Raw genomic sequence first — 25,745 nt, forward strand, 5'->3', positions numbered from 1 at the left:
CCTCCTGGAACAGGGACCTCTGGCTGACTAGATTTACCAGAAGGGCAGATAGGGGGGAATAGATGGGGGTGCTGACAATACAGTGGACAGTGGCAAGGATGACAGAGTATGGAGGCTCTAGTGGGAGAGGAAGGCTGTCTATCTGATGAGTTTATATTCATGCTCAGATGCCAAGGAACTCAGAAAGTAAGTGACTGTGACCAGTAATAGACATATATATATAGAGATTAGAAATGCCTGTGAAAATGTCTCAATGTCTATTGCCTTAAAATGAATTTTTCTGTATGAAACTGTGTATTTTAACAACGAAGTGGAGAATGAAGAGGAGATCTTTTTTAAACATTGGAACCTAATTTAATTTTATCTCTTAGAGAGTTTATAATGAGTATAAGATTTTATAAGTGTAATAATTCATCTGTAAACCTAGAAATGTACAGCCAATTTTGAAAGAGATGTACCCTAGCTCAGAAAAATGTTATTGAATAGGTTAATGCTGTTGTAATGAAATGCTTCTTCTAATTAAAAAAAAAAGTGTGCACACCAAAAAAAAACCTATATAATGTACTGGAAGAGTTATGAAGGAAAAATAAAGATAAAGGGGACAAAAAATTTACCATTTTATTGTCTTGCTGGAAGTAGTAGTGTTTTAGTTTTACAAATTATTTTATCTCTCTATTGATTACAATGTATTTAGTTGTTTCCTCTCTTTTCTTGCCCTTAATATTTTATAACTCTGTGTGCCTTCTAGCCTTGAGCATAGGCCCACTCCTACTCTTCTGCCTCAGATCTCTGGATTATCTTCTTAACCCAGACTAGCTTAATCCTCTAGTGTAGTTTGTCAGACCCTTCCCAGGCTTTCTCCAACCCCATTTTGGCCCTGCCTCCTGATCTACCTTGCTCAGAACTGCCTACCACCCTGGTAAGTCAGATTTTGCTCACTAGGCTTTGATTCCCCTGTAGCCTGACCAGCTCCACTCTCTCCCTACAGTGGGTCTCCCTTCTAGTCTTGGGCTCAGGCACCTCCTGCTCTTCCACCTCAGATCTCTGGACTAGCATCCTAACCCAGACTAGCTTAATCCTTTATCATAGCTTGTAAGACCCTCCACAACCTGTCCCCAACACCACCTTGCCCCAGCCTCCTGATATGCCTGCCACAGACATGCCTATCCCTCTAATAAGTCAGATCCCACCTATTCAATCTTGATTCCCCCACAGTCTGAGCAACTCTACTCTCTCATTGCATTGGGTCCCCCTTCTAGCCTTGGGCCCAGGCTTTCCAACCAGATCTTTGGACTACCTTCTTAGTCCATTAACGTCCACTGAGTCCTGAGCTACAGCAGCCAGACTAGCTCAATTCTCCAGCTTCATTTGTTAGAACTTCCACAGGCTGTCCTCACCCCTATCTCGCTCTTGAACCCCCTCCTGATCTGCCTACCACAAACCTCTCTACTACCCAGGCCAGCTTACTACCCTATGAGAACCTCCTGAAGCAACTAACTTTTCATACCTGATCAGAAAGCAACCAAGCTACATCAATAATATAAACACAACCAAACTTCAACTAAACAAGGGCAGAATAGAATTTCCTATCAGACACACAACCAACAAAAGACATTCATATGACCAAATGGAAACACAAAAACACAAATAAGATGAAAACCGAAGAGAATATGTCCCCAGCAAAGTCCACCAGTCCTATAGTGAGACTCACTCAGAGGAACCCACGATGCAGAATATAAAATAATAATCATAAACCTCACCAAAGAACTTAAAGAACACATAAAGAACTCAAAGAAGATAGGCATAAACTTGTGATGGAAGTTCAAAAAAATACAAATATGTGGGTGGATAAAATCAATTCAGGACTTGAGAAGTGAATTCACAAAAGAGATAGAAATATTGAAGACAACCCAAAATGAAATGAAGACAGAATTGAAAATATCAATAAGTCAATTTGAAATGACAGGGGAAAGCCTCACAAGTAGCTTGAATGAAATGGGAAACACAATATCAAGACTGGACGACAAAGTTGAAGAACTAGACTCCTCAAGCAAAGACTATAAAAAGTTTGAAAACATGTAGGAAATATGTATCACCATGAAAAGACCAAATCTACACATCATATGCATACAGGAAGGAAAAGGATCACAAGTCAATGGCATTGAACAGATCTTCAACAAGATTATAGAAAAAGCTTCCTTAATTGAGGAAAGTCGTACTTGTACAGATACCAGAAACACAGAGAATACCAAGAGGAAGAAATTAAAGGACTAATAATTGGAAAAGAAGAGGTCAAATTATCAGTATTTGCAGACAATATATTATACACAAGCATCCCAAAAATTCCACCAGAAAATTACTAGAAATGATCAATACTTTTAGCAAAGTGGCAGCCTACAAAATCAGCTTACAAAAATCAGTAGCCTTCTATATACCAATAACAAGTAATCAGAAAAAGCATTCATGGAAACCCTCCCACAAACAATAGCCTCAAACAATTATCTACAAATAAACTTAACCTAAGGTATTAAAGACATTTCTACAATGAAAAATTTAAATCTTTAAAGAAAGGGATAGAGGAAGACATTAGGAGATAAACGGACCTACCATGCTTATGGACTGGTAGAATTAATATTGTGAAAATGATGATCCTACTAAAAGCAATCTATAGATTCGAGGCAATGCAAATGAAAATTCCCATAACATTCTTCACAGATCTAGAAAGAAACACCCTAAAATTCATATGGAGTCCCAAAAGACCCCAGATAGTTAAAGAAATTGTGGGTAAAAAGAACAACAATTCCAGATCTCAAATTATTTTCCAGAACTATAGTCATAAAACAGCATGGAAATGGTACCAAAACAGAAACACAAATCTATGAAGCAGAAGACTTCAACATGAGTACACACAATTTCAGCCACCAAATATTTGACAAATTTACTAGAAATGCACAATAGAGCAGAGACACCATCTTGAACAAATGGTTTTGGCAAAACTGGATCGCTATCTGTAGAAGAATTAAATTGGGCCTTTTTCTTTCACCCTGCACAAAAGTCAACTCCAAGTGGATCAAAGATCTCAATATAAAATCTAGAACTCTGAAACTGCTAGAAGAAATCTGACAAAATATAGGTGTAGGAAAGGATTTTCTAAATAAAAAATCAGTTGCTCAGAAAATAAAGTCAATAATCAACAAGTGAGACCTCTTTTAGCTAAAAAGCTTCTGCACAGCAAAAGAAACAGCCAAGGAAGTAAAGAGGAAACACTCCATGGGAGAAAATCTTCACCAGCAACACATCTGACAGAGGATTAACAAAACACTTAAAGAACTCCAAAAAACAAAGAAACAACAAACGACCCAATAAAAGATGGACTAAGGACCTGAACAGAGAACCCTAAAAGGAAGAAATCAAAATGGCTGAGAAACACCTTAAAAAGCATTCAACATGCTATGTTCCTTGTATACCCTTCCCTCCCACCTCCCTTAAACTAACCCAGTTTTTATCCATATCTCCCTTATTAACACCATTTCCTACTGTTCTTCTCTTTCAGGTTCTTTCTTTTCCTTTACCTCCCTGGTTCCTTTCCGTTATCCTGGTTCCTGTAGTTATGTCTGGATACATAACTCACTTACCAGGATTTGGTTCTAGGATCCACATATGAGGGAGAATGTATGTCGATTATTTTTCTAAGTCTGCGTTACTTCACTTAGTGCAATCGATTATGACTAGTAATAATCAGATACATAGAGAGGAGAGACACATGTGCCAACATCTCAGTGTTACTAGCAAAAACAATGAGTCTTTCTGTAAGAAACTATATTTCTACATGAAATGGAGATCTTTTATAAAGGTTAAAAACTCATTCAATTTTATGTCTTACAGGGCTTATACTGAGTTCAATATTGTATAACTGTATTAATTCAACAGCGAACCTAAAAAATTTATAGCCACCTTAGAAAGAGATGTATCTTTGCTCTGGAAACTGTTATTGAGTATGTTAAAGCTGTAATGAAATGCTTCTTTTAAAAAAAATTAAAAATATATATTTTAAAAAAGCGTTCAACATGCTTAGTAATTAGAGAAGGTCAAATCAAAACCACTTTAATATTTCATCTTACTCTAGTCAGACTGGCTAAGATCAAGAGAACAAAAGACACCAAATACTGGTGAGGATGTGGAGAAAAGAGAACGCTCATTCACTGCTGGTGCAATTGCAAATTTGTGCAACCCCTGTGGAAAGCAGTGTGGAGAATTCTTAAAAAAACTAAAAGTGAATCTATCCTGTTATCTGGTTACACCATTCCTTGGTATATGCCCAAAGGACTCGTCCTACTGTAGAGATACTTATACATCCATGGTTGTTGCTGCTTTTTTCATAATAGTGAAGAAATTGAAACAACCTAAATGTCCATCAACTGGTGAATAGATAATGAACACGTAATAAATTTACACAATGGAGTTCTACTCAGTGACAAGGAAAGATGAAATTATGAAATTTGCAAGTAACTCAATGAAATTAGAAACCATTATACTAAGTGAAGTAATACAGACTGAGAAAAGCAAGCAACACATGCTTTCCCTCATTTGTCAATCTTAGCATCAATTTCTTATACATGAATATATAGCCTGATGAAACAGCAGGAGCCAGGAAAACAGAAATGAAGCACAGAAGTACAGGGAATGGAAGAGCCTGAAAGAGGGGAATAGTAGGAAACAGATGTTACCAAAGAGAAAATGGGGAAAATGGGGGCATTTGACTGGGAAGGGAGGAGGGAAGGACATACAAGGAACAACAAGGGTGAGGGGAAGAAGGAGCTCAAGAGAGGGGGACAAGAGGAGACAGGTATTATCAAGGGGAAAATTGTGGAAATGGTAACACTTAAAATGGGGAGGGAAAAAGGAGGGTAGATAGGAAGCGAGAGAGGAGAGATAAATAAAGCTTAGGTGGCATAAAGGGAAATGTATTAACTCAAAAAAATTCCTGAAAACTACATACACAATATCTAAACATTTGTGCATGTATACACCTGAATATTCCTGAAGGCTATATAAGAAGGAAGCCAATGCCAGCCAGGAGAAACCTCCCTTCAAGTTGCTGGTCAGAGTAGTCCAAGAGATTCTTAAAATAACACAGGCTACTTTCGCAGCCCTTGATTACCTCTCAGAACTTGATGGTAAGACCCTGTTGCTGAAGACAGGATATATACTTCAGTGACAGAACTTGGAGCAATGGCTCAGGAACTGACCTGGAAGCCTTCTCCTTGAAGATTAGCTCTCATAGTTCTAGAGGATACTATGCAAGCTGCTACAGGCGAAAATCAATCAGTGGTCCAGCCCATCTCTAAAGCCTAATAACCACAAGGACTGGTACAGCAAACTATATCTATTAGTGCAATAGTGGCACTGTTATCTAGTGGGAAATCAACAGTCATCTAATTGGACTTAAAGCCCTCTCAATGGGAGGGAACTCATGGGTGGAAGTGTAACTATAGCCAAATACACATGGTTGGAGAGGTCATACATCCTAGAGAAAACCCAATTTCTGGCATATCTCTAGACAAATGACATTTCTTACGGTATATCAAATATGGATCCTTATATTTACAGACAAGTATACCATACAACACTCATCAAAGAAGCTTCTTTTTGCATATTTCAGCAGATGGAGGCTATTATAGAGTTTCACAGCTGGTCACAGAGAATACATATCTGAGAGATGCCCAGCCATAAGTGACACATCTACAGTGGAACTTCTACACCTAAGGTTCATGGAACACAGCCGAATGGGGGTATAGAGAATACTAACACATTCCTCAACTCTCACCAGTGAAGCTTCCTCATACAACAGAGTGTGATGCGCACAGAAAGTCACAACTAGCTAAGTCTTAGATAAGAAGGGACTGCAGAGTGCATGTTCCTGCATAGCACTCTTAGGTTAAGCCTCACCTACCCGTGGCTCAGTGGGAGGAAGGCAGTGAAATGATTGTAAGAGTCAAGGTTGGTGCATAAATAAAAGGAAACAGAAATTTTCAGGCCACTGGAAACTTGCTCATATGAACTTGCAGCAATGATGATAGCATGTACAAGACCCATGCTGATTCATTCAGATAAAAACTCAGCATAAAACAAGGGAAATGGGAAGCAGCCCAAACTCTAGCCTAGGAACTATTATTAGCAACTGATCACTATTGGGTGAGGGAGAGTAGATATTCTTTAAGGGAATGACTCTAGATAGGCTGACTAGACTCCAGTGGATGAACTTGTACCGAGGGACGACTGGATACAATTCTTGACTGGATAGACCTTAACATAGATGAAAGGATGCATGAAATCCATTGGGTGGTATATGGGGAGCAGAGATGGAGGAAGGTTCTAAATTTGATTAAGATCTATTATATGAAATGTACAAAAATATATTTTAAAGTCATTTTATTTATTTATTTACTTATTTCTTAATTGCTTATTTATTTAGAGACAGAGTGTCAAGTATCTCCAACTGGCCTTGAGCTTGCAATGTGGTTAAAGATGACTTTGAACTCTTGAACTTCTGACCTTCTTTGCCCCCACCTTCCAAGTACTGGAATTCCTCAAATACACACCTTGTTTGTGAGGTACATAGCATGAGCATGTCTTAAAATGCAAGATAAAAGAAACAAACAAACAAAAAAGTATTTGAATCAAGTAAAGCTTTTTCCTTTGCAAGTGACCCATTTTAACTATTTTCTTTTATTAAGTGAAAACAGTGCTGAGCTTTCAACACAGTAGATGGGTGTCCGTGGGCTCAATGAATATGCTGTATATCTATAGGAATAAACTTATTTACCTAGACTAAAAAGAAACAATATATTCTATTTTAGTATAACCCTCCAAACCGAAGGACCCCTCCCTCTTTGATTTATAAAATTTTCCATGTGAAATTTTCAGGGTCTACTCTGAGTACAGGGCAACAAAAACACTTAAAGAATATCCATTTAATGAATATTATTGGGATCAAGGATCCTCGTGATCTCATGGTTTATGGTTCTTTAGTCATGGTAATACAAAGTCATTGCTAAATTCTTTTCTCATGGAGTTACCACCATGTTTGAATGCCTGAGGAATTTTTCTAACTGCTGAGGAAAAATCATTTATTAAGGAGGCAGGGGTGAAACACATGTGCTTATGAAACTTTCATTCAATGACTTAATGACCTCACATTAGACCACGTGGGTACATTTTGGTACCTCTAAAATGTTTAGACCGCAGCCAGTTAAATTTTGACAACAAGAGTTAATAAATATTTATCGTACAATGCAGGTTTTGTGAATGTGTTTGATAAATGCTTATGATGGAAACATCAACAAAGCATGTCTCAAAAAGAATTTACAGGACAGTGTTATGATATATTGGATCAGAGCTTTGATTTATAAGGAGTATCTAGAAATGAGTCTACTCATTTGCTGCCTGTAAAGTATACAAAACACTAAACTAATCTCTGGTGCAGATGTTTATGTGATTTTTATTACAGGTACTTTGGTTGTTTCTATCTGCTTTTATGATTACTTTTATAATCCTTATAAAATCCATTTTAAAAATTAATACTCCCAGATTAGAGCCTAACTATCTGGTAAATAGCATGTATTATACAAGATTACATTGGGAATTAGAACATTTTCTGAGCGTGTTCTAGCTCTAAACTCATTATGAATTGTCATCCAAAGAATGCTTTTAGAATGAAAGCTTTGTAAGATGTTTAATTTCTCAAACATCTTCCAAACAAATTTTTGTCTTTTACATTCTAGCACTATGTGTTATAAACATGATTTGAATAATAAGATCTTTTAGCTTGAGATTAATGACTGCATCTGCTATTTGTTTACTTACATGTTTGATAATAACAATGTCATATTTTATAGCACTTTAAATGTGTTTTCACATCTATTATGACATTCTTTGCTTATAGCAGTCAAACAAATAAAAAGCATTTCCTCATTCCTACTACTTCATTTGAGTTGTTTTGGTATAAACACTGGCTCAAATATCTGGGTTCAAGTTCAGGGTGATCTTTCTACCTATAAAGAAGACATATAAATAGTTTGCCCCAGGTTACACAGCTTGTAAAGGACAGAGCTAATGATGGAACAATGGCCTGCTTGAATTTAATGGCATTAGACTGAACTTCTTTAAACTAGAATTCCCGAAGAATAACACTTCTCATTAAGTACACTAGTTAACCTGAAACCCAAATTGTGGATTGTATGAAGCCACAGAGGCGGCTAAATATGAACTTCTTTTCTTATACCCATAATTCCTTTTGTGGTTGCAAAGAATTTGTCACCAGATATTCTACCTAATCAGTCAGAAAATAGAAGTTCTACAAATAAAATGTTGATCAAAACATTTTCGGCTTTTTCAGTCCTGGTATCATTGGGAAACCCCTCACTCCTGCCCTTATATTGTTTCTGAATGAAAGTTATCAGATTCAGAAGCATCTTCTCCAAATGTAGAGCTAGATAGTGGAATACTCCAGAAAACTAAAGAAGACTGCCTAAAAGAGCGAGGAGTAATAGAGGAGCTCAAAGATAAGCGAAGAAGCACAAAGACAAAGCCAATGGCCAAGGCTGAACAGAAAGTATGAAAAATAGCAACTCCCAGAAAGCTGTAAGGAAAGGGGGTAGATGAGACATTTATGCCCAGGATAGGAGATGTCATTTATATATACAGTAGACTGTACTAGGAGAAAATTCTGAGCTAGGCTTGATTCTATCCTGTTATTAGAATGAAATGTTTCCTTATCAAAGCTGAGCATAGCAGTAAGAACACGCTTATGGTTTTTATGGTAAACTCTTATGACAATGTTTAATCAGATGTCTTGAAATCAGACCTAGTAAAATTCATTTGTTTAGAATGCAGTCTGATAAATTATAATATTGGATATGTATTATGTAATTCTTGAATTTAAACCAATATGCTTTAACCAAGTTTCTGGGTCTACTAGCTTTGTTGGTCAAGGCATCTAGTTTTCTTGTCTCAGTTTTCCTTTCTATACACAGTAAATGATAATAACTATCTCAGAAGGTTTATTAGGAAGAAATTAGCTAAGTTAACACTTATAAGCAACTTGGTAACATCCAACAAACTATGATTGATTTAGAATAGTCTAGTAGTTGCTTTCTTACTTCAGTAACAAATTACCTGACAGAAATGACCTAGAGGAGGCAGGTTTTATTTTGGCTCCTGTTTTAAGAGGGTTCAGCCCAATTTGATGAGAAAAGCACAAAGAAGCTTCCAACACTGTTAGATGGAGGAGAGCAAAAAAGGAAGGAATTTAAAGTGAAGAAATAAGCAGAGCCAGACTTGCAACAGGCAGAGTATGATCCTTTATTCAGAAGAACATAGCAAAGGGCCTCTGCCATCCACTGGAACAAGCATCAGCAAAGAAAGGCAGAGCAATCTGGACTTATAGAGGAACTCTGCGGAACACAGCTGTAGGATTCTTGTCTTCTTCCTGAGGTTGTCCTCACAGGATGAGCAGGCAAACTATCTTATGGCACCAAAGGAGTCAGGTTGACCCTGTAAACAGTCTCTGTCAGTGGGGAGTAATCAGTTGATAAAACTTGAGCAAAAGCCAGGCCGCCAGAGCAAACAAGTTATCTTATGGCATAGCAGGAGTTAAGTCAGTCCTGTAACCCAGTCTCTATCAGCCAGGGAAGTGACCAGTTGATAAGAATAGAGTACAAGACAAGTCACCAGTTGGGACCATTTGACCGCCTTGAGGAATGAATGTCCTTATGGAAGCTTAAGGCTCTCCTGCTGTTTACACTCTATCATACACCATAACCGTGGGGAAGCAGAGAAAGAGGGAATTGTGAACTGGGTTGGTTTTCTTCTCCTTGTATCCTTTTTCCATCTTTATCACACATGGGCTCCCAGCCTAGTAGTTGATGCCACCTATACTCAGGATGGGTCGTTCACCCCTTTGATTAATCCTCTTTCAGTGTCCCACCCATTTATATGCTTCACTAATCTCTTAGGTGATTAAAAACTCAGTCAAGGTGACATATTAATTATTACATCTGGGAATCTAAGGAACACAGGTCCTAATTAACACCTGTAACATCAGACCTGAATAATAGAGTACATTAAATTTTGTTGTGTAGACTGCCTCAGCACACCAGATTAGGGCCTCTACTGGTTGAACTTCTCAAATTGTGCCGTGCCCACCTCCCTACATTGGGACCACCACCATCCTTCCCACTGCCCCTGAACCAGGCTTCCTTACTGATAGCAGGGTCCCAGACCTTCTGAGACTGCCTGAGAGCACTGGACTAGGGCATCTGCTGGGTGAGCTTCTCAAATCACACCACACCCATCCCCCTACATTGTGACTGCCTGCAGTCCTTCCTATTGCCTGAGGATCAGGCTTCCCTGCCAGCTAATAGGAACCAGCACTCCCATCTCCCACCTCCTCTCCTTGAACCTTAGCACTATCCATCAGAGGCTTCTGAAGAGCTTCTAAGGAGACAGTGCTGCTTCACCCTCATTAGAGCTCCTGAGTAGCCTGACTGGAACCAGCTGGTCCCTCCACTATAAAATAAAAAGAGAGAACCTGAAGCCTAGATCAACCAATTTTTCATAACCAATCAGGAAGCAACCAAGGTACATCAATAATTCAAACAGAATCAAATTTCAACTCAACAAAGGATGGCTTGGGATTTGTACCAGAACCACAAGCGACAAAAGTACATGACAAAATCACAAAGGAAAAGTATTATGAAAAACAAAAATAATATGTTTCCACAAAACCAGTCTTATAGAAGAATTCTCCAATGTGAACCCCCTAATTAACATATTTAAATAAAATTTAAAAGAAAAATCATAAACATGATCAAAGAATTCAATGAATTTAAAGAGCACACAAACAAATCAAAGAACTAAAAGAAGATAAGGATAAACTCACTGAAGTCACAAAAGAGAAAGAAATATTGAAGAAAAATGAGGCAGGAAATGAAATAAGTAAAAAACTCAATAAGCCAATTTGAAATGAGAGGGGAAAGCCTCATCAATAGAATCAATGAAATGGAAAACAGAATATCAAGGCAGTATGATAAAGTTGAGGAATAGCACTGCTCAAGCAAATAATATGAAAAAAATGCCAAGGAAAGTGGAATATGCATGAAATGTGGGACATCATGAAAAGACCAAATTTATTCATCATAGACATAGTGGAAGGAGAAGAATCCCAGGTAAATGGTATTGACCAGATCTCCAACAGGATTACAGAAGAAATTTTCCCCAAATTAAGGAAAGATACCCATACAATTGCAAGAAGCACATAGAACACCAAATAGAATCAGAAAAGATATCTTCTTTCTGGATATCTTTCTGTATATCTTTCTGGTATATCATAGTAGAAACATTACAAGCACAGAATAAAGAGAGAGTAATAGAAGTTACAAGAGGAAAACAAGAAGTCACATATAAAGGAAAACCCATCAGAATAACAGGGGACTTTTTGATACAAACTGTGAAAGCCAGAAGAGCCTGTACCAAAGTATTCCTAGTACTACATGACCAAAGATGCTAACCCAGAATACTTACCCAGTAAAACTGTCTATTATAGTGGAAGGGGAAAGAAAATCTTCTATGACATTAATAGGCTGAAAGAATTCAAGTCCACCAAACCAAATCTATGTAGAATGTTCGAAGCAATACAATGGGTTCAAGAAAGGAATATCCAAGAGGAAACAGAAAAAAAAAATGACCAAATGACAAAATAAGACCAAGAATTCAAACAGAAATTAAAATAATAGTAATCAATACATATCTTTCAATAATAACTTTAAATATCAGTGGCCTAAACTCCTCAGTCAAAAGACACAATAGTTAAAGGCTTAAGAAACAAAATCCATCTTTTTGTTGTCTGCAAAAAAATCATCTCACCTTCAAGGATAGACACTACCTTAAAGTGAAAGGATGGAAAAATACACTCCAAGGAAATGGCACTAAGATACAAGCAGGGGTTGCAATTGCAATATCTGACAAATAGACTTCGAAACAAAAATAATAATCAGAAGAGATAAAGAAGGTCACTCCATTTTGATCAAAGGAACAACTGACCAAGAAGACACTACAATATGAACATATATGCACCAAACTCTGGTGCATACAATTTCATAAAAACATTACTACATGATTTTAAGAGACAGATTAACCCCAACTCGGAAACATTAGGCGACTACAATACCCCATTATCTCCAATAGACAGGCCAGTTGGACAAAGAAATATTTTAATTAAATGATTACAATGGACTTAACAGACATCTACCAAATATTCTACCCAAGCACCAAAGAATACATTTTCTATTCAGCATCCCATAGAACTTTCTTTAAAACTGACCATATACTGGGGCACAAAACAAATCCCCCAAAATACAAAAAAATTGAAATAATTCCATTTATTCTATCAGATCACAATGCAATAAAGCCAAAAATCAACACTCAAAGCAGTTATAGTAATTACATGAACTCATGAAGATTAAACAACACATTTCTGAATGATGAATGGGCCAGTGAAGAAATTAAGAAAGGAATTAAAGTGTTTCTGGAACTAAAAGAAAACAATAATACAATATAATGAAACCCCTGGGACACTTTAAAAGCAGTCTTAAGAGGGAAGTTTATAGCTCTAAGTGCCTACATTAAAAAATTTGAAAGAGCACAAATCAATGTCTTAACATGAAAACTCAAGGCTCTGGAAATGCAAGAACAAATGAAGTCCAAACCCAGCAGATGAAAAGAAATAACAAAAATCAGAGCAGAAAGTAATGAAATAGAAACAAAGAAAACAATACAAAAAACAATGAATTTCAAAGCTGGTTCTTTGAAAAAATAAAGACAGAGAGACTGTTAGTCCAGTTATCCAAAAGAAAATAGCAAATCCAATTTGACAAAAATCAGAGATGAAATGGGAAACATCACAACAGATACAAAAAGAAAAAAGAAAGAAAGGGAGAAAGAAAAAAAAAATCTAGAACATTTAAAAATCTCTATTAACTTTGAAAATCTAAAAGAAATGGATGAAAATCATGGGACTTGACTTCCCATGTACTTAAAATCATGGGCATCACCAAAGCTAAACAAAGAAGAGATCAACAGTTTAAAGAGACCCACATCATATAATGACATTCAATGGGTAACACAAAACCCACAGAAAAAGGCCAGGAACATATGGATTCACAGCAGAATTCTACCAGACATTTAAAGAAGATCTACAACCAATACTACTTAAATTATTCAAAAAAACAAAACAAAACAAAACAGAAACAAAAGGAGAACTCCCAAACTCATTTTATAAAGCTAGCATCACTCTAATACCAGAACCAGTTAAAGACATAACCAAAGAAGAAAACTACAGACTCATAATGGCAGCCGCTCCTCTGTTTGCACAGGTGCTGCTCCTTGGTTCTCACGGGTACTGTGGCTGCTCCTCCACTTGCCCTGGACTGAGTACGCTTTTCTGCCAGCCTGTGCTGCCTCCGATCATCGCTGCTTCTGCCTGGTCCCAGACCCCAGGGTTGGTGAGGAGACTGTGTCAGCGGAGCCACATTCAGACACAGGAGACCAGGTTCAGTGACACAGATCTACTTTATTGCAGGAAGGCACAAGCTTATATAAGGGTAGCAGTCCAATCACAGCACAGCGAGTAGGATACCTTATTAGCATAACAGGCTTAGTGTCCTATCAGAGTATAGGGGGCCAGATGCCTCATTAGCATAATGGGTTTCAGATTACAGAGCTTGGATTCCTGGAAACCACCTGACCCTAACTGTTGCAATATCTAAGTGTTGAAATTTGGAATTCCAAGAGTTGTGATTAGGGAGTGGAGCGCTCTAGGCATCAGTCTCATGATCTGTCAATGGGAACAAATGTCACAAGGCGTTCCTTGTGGCTCCAGAGGTTGGGCCATTGCCTCAGGCCTACTGTATGGCTGTCATTAAGACTTTCACCCTAGGCTCAAGCCAAGCCTGTCTCCCACACATAACCTTAATGAATATGTTGAAAACTTCTCAACAAAATACTTGCAAACTACATACAGATACTCATTAAAAAGATCATCCTCCATGTTCAAGCTGGCTATATTCCAGAGATGCAGAAATGATTCAGTATACATAAGTCAATAAATGTCATAAATCACATAAATGGACTCAAAGTAAAGAACCACATGGTCATCTCAATAGATGCAGACAAGGCCTTTGACAAATTTCAATATTCATGTTAAAAGTCCTAGAGGGAATTGGACTGGAGGAAACATACTTCAACATAATTAAAGCTATATACAACAAACCCACAGCCAACATCATTCTAAATGGAGAAAAACTAGAAACATTCACATTAATATAAGGAACTAGGCAACACTGTCCATTATGTCCACTCCTTTTTAATATATTGCTTGAAATTATGCTACAACAGTAAGAGAAGGAAATCAAAAGAGTGCTAACAGGAAAAGAAGAGGTCATGATATCCCTATTTACAGATGATTTAATATTATACATAAGATATCCCAAGAAATTCACCAGAAAACTCCTAGAAGCAGTTAATACTTTCAGTAAAGTGGCAGATTATAAAATCAATCTACAAAATATCTTTCTACATACAGATAACAAGCAATTAGAGAAAGACTACATGGAAACCCTCCTGTTCACAATAGCCTTAAAATCATAAAATATCTAGGAATAAACCTGACAAAAGACATTAAAGATCTTTACACTGAAATTTTTAAATCTTTGAAGAGATTGAGAAGTGAGCATTAAAGACCTCCCATGCTCATGAATTGGCAGAACTAATATTGTGAACATGACCACCCTACCAAAAGCAATATACAGTCAATTCAATGATAATCAAAAGCCCCATGGACTCACAAAAGGCCCAGATAGTCAAAGCAATCCTGAGCACAAAGAATGACACAGGGTGGATTACCAGATCTCAAAGTAGATTACAGAGCTATAGTCATAAAAAAACATGGTACTGGCACAAAAATAGACACATAGATCAATGAAACATAATTGAAGACAGATGATTCAGCCACCTGATATTTAGCAAAGGTGTCAAAAACACACACTGGAGGAAAGACAGCATCTTCAACAACTGGTGCTGGCAAAACTGGATCTCTACCTTTAGAATAATGTAACTAGAACCTTATCTTTCACTTTGTGCAAAAGTCAATGCCAAATGGATGAAAGATCTCAAAGTGAAACCTAAAACTCTGAAACTATCAGAAGAAATAATTGGCAGCACCCTACAAGGTATAGGTCTAAGAAAGAACTTTCTTAATCAGACATCAGTTGCTCAGGAATTAAGGTCAACAATCAACCAGTGGGATCTCATTAAACTAAATCACTTCTGTACAGCAGAAGAAACTGCCAAGGAAGTGAAGTGAAAGCCCAGAGTTGGAGAAAGTCTTCACCAGTGACACATCTGACAGAAGTTTAGCATCTAGAATATATAAAGAAGTCAAAAACTAAAAAATCAATGAAAAGACTCAATTCAAAAATGGGCTATGGATCTGAACAGAGACTTCTTAAAAAGGAAAATAAAGATGGCTAAGAAACACCTTCAAAAGTGTTCAGTATCCTTAGCAGTTAGGGAAATGCAAATTAAACCACTTTTAAGATTTCACCTTAACCCAGTGCAACTGACAAAGATCAAGAGAATAAATAATACAAAATCCTGGAGAGAATGTGGGGAAAGGGGAACTCTCATTCACTGCTGGCAGAATTGCAAACTTGTGTAGCCAGTATAGAAAGCGGTATGGAGAACTCTTAAAAAACTAAAAATGAACCTACCATATGATTCAATTATGCCATTCCGTGGTATCACTCATCCTACTTCAGAAATGCTTGTTCATCCATGTTTGTTGCTGCTCTTTGTACAATAGCTAAGAAGTGGAAGTGTCCCTTGACTGGTAATGAAAATGTGGTACCTTTACACAATGGAGTTCTACTTAGTGGTAAAGAAAGGCAAAATCATTAAATTTGCAGGCAAATGGATGGATCTGGAAACAATTATACTAAGTGAAGTAACACAGACTCAGAAAACATTGGCATATGTTCTTCCTTATTTGTGGACCCTAGCACCAAATCCTTATGTGTGAGTATATATCCTGATGTAATTTCAGGAGCCAGGAAAATGGAAAGGAATCAGGGAAGAAAAGGGAAAGAAGGAACCTGAGAGAGAACAGTAGGAGACTGGTGTTAACAAAGGGGAAATGGGTAAAATGAGAGTATTTAAATGAAAGGGGGAGAGGGAGGTTAATACAAGGAACTATGGGAGTAAAGGGGAAGAAGTAGCTCAAAAGGAGGTATGATAAGAGAGATCTATTATCAAGGGTGAAATGGGGAAAATGGGGGTGCTTTAATGGGGATGGAGGAGGGCATGTTAGGCAGGGAGAGAGAGAGGGGAGAGATAAATAATGCTTAGCTGGTGTGAAAAACCAGACGGAAACGTATTAGTTTAAAAAACCTACTGAAAAATTGTACATATACTGTCTCTACATGGATCCATGTGTATAGCTGAAGGCTATTTAACAAGAAACAGTGCCAGACAAGCGAAACTCCCTTCAAGACCAAGGTAGTCCAAGAGACTCCCAAAATTGACACAGGCTATTATAACATCCCTTGATTGCCTTCCAGAGCTAGATGTTAAGAACCTATTGCTGAAGACAGAACATACTTCGGATATAGAATTTGGAACAATGGAGCTGGAACTGAACTGGTAGCCTCCTCCTCTGAGTACCAGCTTTCATAGTTTTGGAGAACTCTACTCAAGCTGATAAGGGAGAACATCAATTAATGGTCCATCCCCAGCCTTAAGGCCTAATAAACACAACAATGATCAACATAGTAAACTATATTGGTGCAGTAGTGGTACTTTTATCTTGGGGTTAATCAGCAGCTACCTAACTGGACTTAAAGCTCACTCGGTGGGAGGAAACAAATGTGTGGTACAGTAAACATAGCCAAATACACATGGCTGGAGAAGTCATAGATCTTAGAGAAAACCCAAGGCTGTCACATCTCTAGACAATTGTAATTTCTTACTATGTGCTAAATATGGATCCTCATTTTCATAGACAAGTATCCTACAGTCACCATTCAGCAAAGAAGTTTCTTTGCCAATAGACAGAAAGTATCATAGAGTTCCACAACTGGTCACACATAGAGATTGTTTGTGAATTGCCCAACCCTAAGTGACACATCTACGATGGAACCTCTACACTTAAGGCCCATGGAAGATAGTGGAGCAAGGGGTAGAGAGAACACTAATACACCTCTCAACTCTCATCAATGAAGTTTCTTCATGCAACAAAGGACACAAATGTTCAAAACGTTGAGAATAAGAGTCTGCAGAATGCTGGTCCTTGGACAGGACTCCTATAATAAGCTTCACCCACCCAGGGCTCAGAGACCATTGTGGAAGAGGGGACAGAAAGATTGTAAGAGCCAGGGAGGATGTGCATGACCATATAGAAACAGACACATATGGGCTCCTGAGACCTTGCTTATAAAAACCTACAGCAGTGATGTCAGCATGCACAAGGCCTATACAAATTCAAGCAGACAAAATCCTAGATAGAACTGTGGAAATGGGTAGCAGGCCCCAATCTGAGCCAAGGAACTATTGGCAGGTGATTAATGCTAGGTGAGGAAGAGCTGATCTTCTTAAAGAGAGCGACCCTAGATAGCCTGATTAGATCTCAGTTGGTGAATTTTCACTGAGGGACATCTGGGGACACTAACTTGACTCTATAGCCCTTAACACAAATGACAGAATGCATGGAATGCAGTGGGGTTCTATGGGAGGATGCCAGTGGGGGAGGGGCTATAAAGATGTTTAAGATGTACTATATGAAATACACAAAAATTCAATATAAAATTTACAAAAACAGTTTTGTTGTATATTTTCTTATTTGGTTCTAAGATATAACTGTGAAATAGTAACAGTAACAACAACAATAACATTCCTTATCTTGTTTAAGAGTGAAGAAACCAAGCTCTTAGAACCATTAATTAATTGCCTATTTATTGTCACATCCTTTGCTATTGTTAAATTCAAGACATTGACAGGAACATTTTTTTTGTACTATCATGTATACCAACTGCAGGTGGTCACAGCACCTTCATTTAGTCTGTATCATCCCTCCCCCCAAAATCTCAATGAGTCTGCTCATAGTTGCTATGGTATCTTCAAATTTCTTGTAAGACTTTAAACAGACGTGAGTTATCAAAAACTACAATAGTGTATATTAAAAAATTACCACATAGATTTTTCAGGTCAATTTAAATTATGCAGTGAATTGCAAATGACAGAGAAAAAAACAGATCAGAAAATGTTGAATTTTAGTAGCATCAAAACCTTTCAAGAAATAGGAGGGTTGTCCAGAGTCAGAGTGGAAAATACTTTGATTTAAATCAGTGTATTTATCAGCTTTGCCCCGTGTGTGCCCCAGGCTTTCTGACCTGCATTTGTTTACTGGTTAAGATCTCCATTGCTGCTGTTGTGTTTGGTATTCCTCGAACGTAGCCACAGCTTTGCATGTTTCTGAAGTTTACAGCATCTCTTCAGCAGGACTGGAGAGATGGCTCAAAATTTAGGAGGAGTACTGCTCTCCTGAAAAATCCAAGTTTGATTCTAGCACTTACATCAAATGGCTCACAATGACCTGCAACGCCAGCTACAGGGACTCCAGTGCCTCTGGGCATTGCAGTTGTGAACATACCCACCCACATACACACAAGAAAAGAAAAAAACAAAAACATACAATCATTTTCACAGTATCCAGAATTTTCTTATTACCACAGTTTACTATTTTTACTGAAAATGCCCATCCACACAAGTTTCACTAATTTTTAGTGTTATTTAAAATTTTTTCCTTTGGTTTAGAATAGTTTTCCCCTCTTCTTTGTTTGTAAATGCACATTAGAAAAAAAAATCCTATGCATCAAAAGTTTCTGCTAATTCCTCTGTGTTCAACTGTGTTCTATATACTAGCCACAGTCTAAAATATAGACAACTATTAAATAATTTCAGTAAAATTTTGTGCTAGAAGTGAAAGAAAAAAGGTGAAATTTTTCATAAAGGAAACATCTTGCTAGGGCAGCAGGATAGCACTGATTTTAAAAATGCTATAAATACTATCATTTCTTATTTATACATGTTCGGTAAATTATTTGTGGCAGGTACACACTATGAAATACTGTAGATGTCTTAGTCTTTAGGGTAGAGCAGACATTGACCTGGGTGCTTTTCAGATCTTCCTCTACCATCCCCTATTTTATTAAGATTAGGGAAAGAGGACTGATGGGAAATAGAAATCAACCATGTGTTGAGAAAGGAGCCTGGAACTTTGTCTTCTGAGACAACATGGTAACTAACATCAACAAAGTAAGTTTGTTTTACTTGGCAATAATGGATTCCTTTTTTCTATTTAGCTGACCATCAAAGGTCTGTTTTAATAGTTTAAAAGTTCAAACTCTTACACCGCAAACAAATAAAACATTGAAATTACTAATGGCTACAAAATGGTTTCACAGAAAACTAATCTAATCAAAATTGGTACGGCTCATCTAACCAAAATTGGTACTGAGTGTAAAACGCTCTGTCATCTGAATGTCATCACAAAAGGTCTGGGTGAGGGCAATCAGGGAAGGGTGGACCTCCGGCATCAAATACCTCTTCTTAATCTTCAGGTGTGCCAGTGTGGAGTGTGGGATGCACAAAGATCTGGTTTGCTAATTTCTTCAAGCAAACTCCCAAGGCTTCCTTGTACAAGAACTTAGCAATCAGTAAAATACCTGTTGCCATAAACTGCCTCCCTTTCCTCCCTCTTTCTTCCTTTCTCCCTCCTTCCTTCTTTCCCATCCCTCCCGTGGCATTTAATCACATCCTTATCTCTTCAAGCAACAGATTTACATCCCATTAGTGTAAAGAAACTGGTAGCACACTGATGTTACTATTCTTAGTGTTCATTTGTACAAAATAAGTTGTATAGTATTTTCAAATGGCCTGAGATTCAGAAGAAAATAAGTTAAAATTTTGTCTCTTTGCGGGTAGAGTGACGTACTTGCTAGCAAAGCCTGTTGGGTCATCTTGCCAGCGGAAGTCGAGCTCAGGTCCGTAGACCTGCCGTTTCCTGTAATATGGACTGAACAATTGTCCGTGTCTGTTCAGTACGAACACTCCTTCTGGCTCCTCTTCTTTGGCACTCCACACTGGGTGGGTCCCCACACTTGCATCCTGGGGCTGGTTCTCAGTGTTGAGAATCAGGAGGAGGAAAGTACCAGCCGCCTTGCCCATGAGTTCTCAAGGTGCAAAGTCCAAATTTGGACAAGTTCTGGAAAGCCTGGTACTACAGTGCCCTTAAGCCCCACAACATTACAAAGAGACATAAGATCCTTCAGGCAAGAGAGGCCAGCCCAACCTGCATGTTCATTTACATAACTGAGGAACCCCTGATGGCATTTGTGGTCAATGCAATTGAAAGATAAAACTATCTGGTGGCAGTAACCATGATTTTTTTTTAAAGAAAATTCTGGGGAGTAAAATAAATACAATGTGTATGTATTTGTATATATGTCACTGATTTTTTTCTTCTTCACACACTGCTGGAGATAGACTCCATTTATCACAAATGGTAGGCAAGTGCTCCACCCTGAGCTATACCTCCTACTTCTATTCCTTGCTGGATGTTTGGAACAGAAGTATCCCATGTCATCAGCATTGAAACGAAGAGAAAAAGCTCTGAATGTTCCAGGGTATCTTGTGCCTTTCTAGTTAGGGTTCACCAGTGACTCTAGCCTGATGTTTAAATGGGCCTGATTTTCTGGAATGTTACTAGTGTTTGAATATATATTGTATCACTTAACAGGAAGAACTGGATAGTCAATGGGGAAAATAATACCTCTTTATTCAATGTCATCTTTTCCTGCCTTTCTAGTAGCATTCCACAAATTGTGAAGGCTATTCAGGACTAAACAAAACTGCTGAATATCCCCCAATCTTACCAAAATAACTAAACTTGAGACATTATACAACAGATAATAAAACTCAGCTCACTGTGCATGCCTGTTATTTTGAGCAGTGGGATACTCAGCTACTGCGGAACTTCTCTTTCCCTCAAGCCTGTATTCATGTTGCTTGTTTTGAGGGCTCCTGGGTGCTGCTCTGATTAGAAGTAAAGAATACAGTTATTGAAACATTTGCTGCCTCCCTATGCTTGTCTCTCAAAGTTCTATGTTCCTGGGATATTGCAATGCCTCTGAAAATACATAAAGCATTTTTGTTATGCTTAGCATGAGCCATGTAATACTTCCATTTGGGGAATTTATTTTGATGGAAATAGCTCATTAGACCAGAAAATGCCTATTTTGTTTTCACTTCGTTTTAAAAAATATCTGTTCATGTTTGCATAGCAGGTACAGTTAAAAGCCCAATGTAGCAAGACTTTAGCTGTTTTTCCTTCCCTTTCAAAAACAATAACAGAAAGTGGAATTTATATATAATATACAATAATTTGCTCAAATATGAATACCTACAATTTTTGCACCCTCAAGTATTAATTATAGAGGAATTTACAGTAATTTATAATGCATTAGAAGATTATTTTAACTTAGCCAAAGCCAATGGTAACCCCAGTTCTCATTTATAATGAAGTAACTGACTGAAACTTGATTTTTATTCTAATCATATAATGGAAAAATGACACTTAATATGCCCCCAAACATGATGAACTTATTAAAAAGCTTTTTATTTGTTATTTTAGAATATTCTAAATAATTATGTTTTGAACAAAAATGTAGCCATTATTTTCTTTACTACTTCATAAACTAACAGGTAGAAGGAGACCGGTATCCAGATAAACTGGAAATTTGTTGAATTTCAGTGCTCTGTTTTTCTGTTTAAGAAGCGTTCCTGGCTATAAGTTTGCATGGTATTGTGCTTGCTTAAGAATTAACAGCCAGATACTTTACTTTTATGCTAAAGAAAAACCAACAATTCTAATGCTGTAATGATGCTGAATTAGATATTCAATAGGAGCAGGTATATATTTAGGGCAATTGTTTTGGCAATTACCTTCAATTTAACCCTACAGAACTCCTAAATGTCACAATGGTCTGAATGTGGTCCCCCCAAAATGGGTACAGTGATGTTTTGACGGCTGCATCTTGACCTGGCTGTAATCCTTACCTTTATAGTCTGCAGTGCAGCTGAAATCAGGCGTTCAGGCAGGACTTCATTCAAGGAAAACAAAAGCAGCATTAGTGAGAATATTGGGCTTATGGGACATAATATAATTTTAGTTTTTTTTCACTATGGGAATATTGTTATCTTTTCCTGGGTCTACACGTTTGTCCATAAATGACAGAAATCACATTTTTATCACTGCCCTATGGAAACACCATGTGAATACCTAAAGTCAATACAAGTCAATAGGAAGACCTAGAAGTAGAAATACAGTTGCCTACTTTACTTCCCTGCTTAAGACTTAACCTGTTCTCCAAGTAACTGATGGAAAGACCTGTCTCTCAGGAGAGCACTTGCCTTCATTTAGAGACAGACCCTTTTCTTCCAGCCTATATTCTTTGCAGAAAATAAGGGTTCCATCCCATGCCCTATGGCAGAGAGGGCATGTATTTAGCCTTTGTGAGGGGGAATAGTTTTGAGGGGCCTCATCAATGGAGAATGGCTAACAATTCAAATAACATGGCAACTCTGCTTTGGCAGTATTCCTTTTGAAACGGTGTCTGTGCACCATTTTGCTAAAAGTGCATGTGCACCATTTATATACTTATTTCAAAGAGTCTTCATGTTAGCTAAAAGGTCTGTATTATCAGAAAAATGAGTGGATGGGATGGTTCTTTCACCACTTTTCTTTCTGAATTTCAAGTTTTTCTCTTCATGGTGGTAGTACATGTGAATTTCAGTTTGTATTGTCATATTTTCAAATAAGCAACTTTGTCTCTGCACTGTTAAGGAAAATGGAGAAGACATGTACCTAAAAGTATTCTATAAGAGTTCACAGAATATTTGCACAATGAATGGAGCTAAGCATATGTTTGGAAAGTAAACTCGAAATTTATCAGAATAGAGACACTCTTCCCAAAGATTAATTTTCTCCCTTCATCAGTTTGCCAACATTTTAACCATCAAAAATTAATTATTGCTTAAAACAGTTAGATTGGCAACATAATGGTTGCAAACACATTGGTGAACATGGGCAGAGACTGGTGCTTTCTGTGGAAGTAGTCATTTATGTTGACCATGTTTATGACAGCTATGGATAATATCATGATTCATTTGATGGTAGGAGTATTGAAGGGAACTTGAGCACAGAGAATATTCATGCAATGTCCTAAGTCTCCTATGTGATGGGACTTAGACTACCTTGTCTGTGAGAGTGAGTGGCAGGACATACACTTTTACACAGTTATTATGGAGAAAAGTATCTCTAGATATACTTTACTACCAACATCAAGTATTCAGAGGCAGGAGAGAGAAACCTTTTGTCAATATATGTTGCTGAAGATCAAAGGAAGCAGATCTATGTCTGAGAGCTCCTGAGAGCTATTGCTACTGACACACATTATTTTAGAAACATCTCTACCTTCTTGAGTCCACTGATTTCTTTTGTGAGAGGAAATGTCCAATAATTTCAAACATTACTTTAGAAAGGAAACAGATGAATTTATATAAAATAAGTCATAGAAAACCAATTAAATGACAGCTCTTTTGTTGAAAGCCAATTTGCCAAATGACCAATTTTCTTAAAGTTAATATGTTAAAAATCAATTTACTGAGAGGCCTGTTCTCCAAATTATTGGGGATTCAAAATAAGTTTGGTTTCATCACTCTTCCATTCCTGCCACTGTCCACTGTGGTCAGCCAGTTGGTCTAATGACAAAACATCCTGGACTGGGTCGAAGCGCATTTTTAGATGTTTGACAGATCTCAGGGTTTATATTTTCTATTTTGTAGAAAAGGAAACCAAGGCTCGCAAAAGATGATTAGAATGGTTGTTTAAGTCAGATATATTTCCAGTATACCAGGACCACAGGTTTCTCTGGCTCCGGAGAATCAACTCCTGCAAACCATTTTGTTATATGATTTAACCACCTATAGTATGCTTCATCCTTTTTTCAGAGAATTTGTTTAGGCCAAAGAAGTTCTTCTATTTATTTTTCAGATAAATCACTCAGATTGTTTCTCTCCCTCTACCTCTAACAGAGGCAGAACAGAATGATCATTGATGGCAAAAGGCAACACTAGAAAATTTCTCAGTGACTAGGGTATTAATTTATCTATTTAACTTATTTTAGGCTTTTTTTTTTTTTTTAAACAGGATGTTCCTGTAGCCACAACTGACCTGAAATGCAATATGTACACCAGACTGGCCTGGATCTCACAAAGATCCGCCTGCCTCTGCTTTCCAGGTGCTGGGATTAAAAACGTTTGCCACCACACTGGGATGATCAGGCCTTTAATAAGAAAATAACATAGCATGACAATGTGTTATCTATTACTCTGTGATGAAATGGGAGACTTGGGTTGATTAAATATTCAAAATAATTACATGTACTTTACATTGGTAGATATACCTAAATATAACAAAAATACACAGCTTTGTGTCTGTATGGGAACAAATTAAACATTTTTTATTTAACTTGGACTGAATCCAAAGGCTACTGAGCTTGGAGTCATTCTTCTGGTCAAGAGAAGGCTGATTCACATTTTACTTGGAATCAAGGTCCAAAAATGGAGGAATCTTTGGAAGTTATAAATTCATTTGATAAATTGTATGAATTATTCATCAGAATTGCTACAAATACAGTTTTGGGAATGACTCTGGCTGGGAGAGGAATCTTGTTGTGATTTAGTAGACTGTTAGAGGGGACACTTTCCACAAATGAAGGCTGTCTGTACTCATGAAGGAATAACACATTTCATCTACAGACAGTCATCATGAAGCTGAGGTCACAGTGGTACAGACGTGATCTCTGAGGCACGCAAACAAGTCTAGTCACTGGATGTTAAACAACTTAAGTTCAACCACTTGTAAGCCAGGGTAGGAGGCTGAGTTTGAGCCAATGTCCTTTGAGCCAGATCTCTGCTTTCTAAAACGTTATCCTGAATTTTTTTTAAGAAATTTCAATCTTTTGACTTTTTCCTTCAGATTTTCTTTGAATGGTGTCAAAGAAAAACTGCATCCAAGAGTGGATTCCAACCTCAGCCAGTGTAGTGGCTCTGATCTCAGCAAACCACCAGAGAGTACCACGTTCTGGCCTCCCTCTGGCCTCCCTCTTGCAGAAGGCCTGAGAATGCAGGGGACTGCCCCAGAGGCCCCCAAATTGTGCCTCCACGTGGTGGTCCTTTTAATAAGATGATGCTATACAGCATTCTCTTCTGCATGAAATAACTTCCATCATCAGGACTTCAGCTGAGCCTGACCGCTAAACATAGTCACAATTGGGTTTTTTGACGGTTGCGCTCATTCATTAAAGGAGGGCAAGCAGAGTCATTGAACCCTCAAAGGATTATCCAGTCACACTTCCCAGGCAACTGTATGTAATTTGTCCCTAATCACACATGGCCTCCTGGATTTGGGGAGGGCTAAAGTATATAGTCTGGGAAAGGCTAGGAAGAGAAGGCATGACCCATGCTGGGTAAAGGCTTTCCAGTGTGCATACCCTCAGGTCATACATATACCT

Source organism: Nannospalax galili, unplaced genomic scaffold (genome assembly GCF_000622305.1).
Source record: "Nannospalax galili isolate Female #2095 unplaced genomic scaffold, S.galili_v1.0 scaffold991, whole genome shotgun sequence".
NCBI classification, from domain to species: Eukaryota; Metazoa; Chordata; class Mammalia; order Rodentia; family Spalacidae; genus Nannospalax; species Nannospalax galili.